The sequence below is a fragment of the Panthera uncia genome, chromosome X (genome assembly GCF_023721935.1).
Source record: "Panthera uncia isolate 11264 chromosome X, Puncia_PCG_1.0, whole genome shotgun sequence".
NCBI lineage: Eukaryota > Metazoa > Chordata > Mammalia > Carnivora > Felidae > Panthera > Panthera uncia.
In genome coordinates, this window is record NC_064817.1 from 27,740,271 (window position 1) to 27,743,257 (window position 2,987).

Consider the following 2,987-nt stretch of genomic DNA (forward strand, 5'->3'; position numbering starts at 1 on the left):
CTCTTTTTCACTTTTTGATTTTGCTCCTTATAAATCATAATGCCCCGACATTTCCATCATGTCTCCTCTTTCTCAACTTATGCATTCTATTTTTTGGTTGTAACTCATAACCAAGGCCTCAGCAATTCCCTTTATACTTATCATTCCTAACGTAGAGGTAAAATAGTCTTTACCTTTTTCTGAGCCTTCAACATAGGTACACTCCACCCACCTTTCAAAAGTTGGCATTAGGCCACTTGGCTTATACAAAAGACCTACATTAGTACCTGTTTTTGACAGCCAGAAGAAATCTGAAGGGGACTTTCATTTTTATGAGAAAAGGCCAAAAGTGAGAATAGCATTCAGCGTCTGTTTTTGCAGAGGGCCCTTCTAGAGTCAGTGAGGGCCCCAAGCAGGGACAGTGGCATGGGCACATTCCTTCGCATACTTAAGGAACCACAATCAGCTTCGCAGTATCAAGCCACCATAGCTCTGAACTGCATCTGTGAGCATCTGTGCTTGATTTTGATTTATTTTCTGCATCCATTTCCAAGATGTGTCCTAAGGGATGAGAAAAGCCTGAGAGAGGATATTTTTACCGTCTGGGAATGCTCAAAATTTTTACATTATAAATTAATTATAATTGCTTCTTCACTTTACACCATTGTGGCTTACAAAAGGAATGCTCTCCTTTCCGAGAGTGGGTGAAACCTCTAACTTTTCAGGAAACCATCTCTACTTGAAGGTATCATGGGAATATAGAAATCAGCACATCCAAAACTGAATTCATCGCCCTTACTATTTGGATGTAATTACTCTGGGAGCGTTAAGCTCACTGAACTACAACATCTTCAGGTCATGAAATAATATAAAAAGTTTTGGCAAAACACTGTAGAAATTAGATTTAACCAGTGTAATATCTACCTCATTTTTCTTTTTTTTTATGGTTTTTTATTTGGAGAGACAGAGACAGAGAGAGAGAGAGAGAGACAGAGAGAGAGAGAGAGAGACAGAGAGAGAGAGAGAGAGAGAGAGAGAGAAGGAAAGAGGAAGAGACAGAGGGAGGGAACATGCCCAAGTGTGAAAGGAGCAGAGACAGGGAGAGAGAGAGAATACCAAGCAGACTTTGCACTGTCAGTGCATAGCCCGACTGAGGGGCTCAGACTCACTGAATGTGAGACTGTGACCTGAGCTGAAACCAAGAGTAGAATGTATAACCGACTGTGCCACCCAGGCACCCCTCTACATCGTTTCTTAATCAACAGAGCAATAAGTCCAGTATAAGAAAAAGTAGTTAAATGTTGGTCCTTATCACTAAAACCATTATAGATCCTGACTAATAAAGCTGTAATCCATTTAATCGAGTATCAGAAATATAATGGCTAAATGACAACAAACTGCAGTCTTCTCATTCCCAGAACCAATCATCCTGTATCTAGAAAAGTACCTCGAGATTGGTTTTGACTGCCATTTTCAAAGTGTGGATAGAGTGATGAATAGTCTAGCATGTAAGCAGTTGATGGGTGGGTATTAAAATAGAAACATCTCCAACATTCGAAGGGTAGCTTTATTTTGCTTCTGAATGAAGAAAGGGGATTATAAGGACAACTCTAAGGGTAGGAGACGATTAAAGAAATATTTTCTCAGAAAATGATTCTTCAATACAGAGTATTGCCTTCTGTAATGCCATGATCTGCCTCATCTCCTAAATTCTCTGAGGTTGTTCAAACAGATGCTAGTTATCATGTGCAAAGCTCACTGTGCAAGAATTTGCCTTTCTCTCTATGATTGTGACTAAATGGCTTTAATGCCATCTCATAACCAGAGATTATGTTTCAACTTTGGACCTGAATCAATACCATTTTACTACCCTTCTTCCTACCAACTTTAAACAAAACAGGCTTAACTAAATGTTTTCCAGAGTTTTTTTTTTTTTAAAGCTTTCATTTAAGATTAGAAAATAATTTATTTTGAAGTCAAAATTAGCTACAATTCATGCTATTTATATTTTCTTTCCCTACCTTCTCCAACTTCCCTTACCAATTCTTTTAAACAGCAAACAGTACGTAAATCAGGATTTGGTAATTCCCTCACTTTATTGGGAAAGGTAGAAAAACAATAGCTTCTACAACAGGAAGAAGTACCTTTGCCACTAGTCATTCACTTTATCAGCAATTGCAACATTTTCTCAGTACCTATGAACAAAACACAATGCTCAGAGAAAGCTAACCCTTTAATTTGCTCCCTCTGTGCTAAGGCAGAAATGGCTTACTGAACAGACTCAGGAGAAAGATACAGCCCCACTTTACCAAACCGTTAACCATTTAGTGGCTTTCCTCGACTTTAATCCTGAACCATGTGCTTAAGTACAGTACTTCCTGTGCTGTGTATTGGAAAGTTCTGGTTTTGTCTTTTACATTATTTTTCTTGGCTAATTCAGTGTACCTTGCATTTCAATGTCTCTGGTGAAAACAACAACACATCTTAAAAAGAGGGGCTGAAGTCTTTGCTTACATACACTTTCACCAAATGCAAAGCTTCCCTGCCCCCCTCTTTGGGTTAAAAGTACAATTTCACTGCCTTTATGAGTCAGTTTTAAAAGTCCTTCTTTTGTCATGCACAAGTTCAACAAACATGGATATTGCCACCGTTATTCTTACTGCTGATTCAGGTAACTGATAGCTTTATTAGCTGCCAAAACATTTTAGTTTCCTGTCATCAACTCTGTACTCCTGTAATTTCACTCTAATGAGCCAGAGTCAATATTTTCAAACCTGTGGATCTAATCAAGCCCCACCTTAAGATGTTTCTGTAGCTTTGTGTTCCTCAAAGGATCCACACAACAGTGATTTTACTTACCCCACCAGTCTTCCCTCACAGCAACCTTTGGACTCCTGCCATATTGGTATGAATTCCTATTTCTTCCATTATCCCTTCTGTTTTGAACCCTCGTCACAAGATGCCCTCACCCCATCATATACATATGAACACTTTAGCTTGAGATAAAT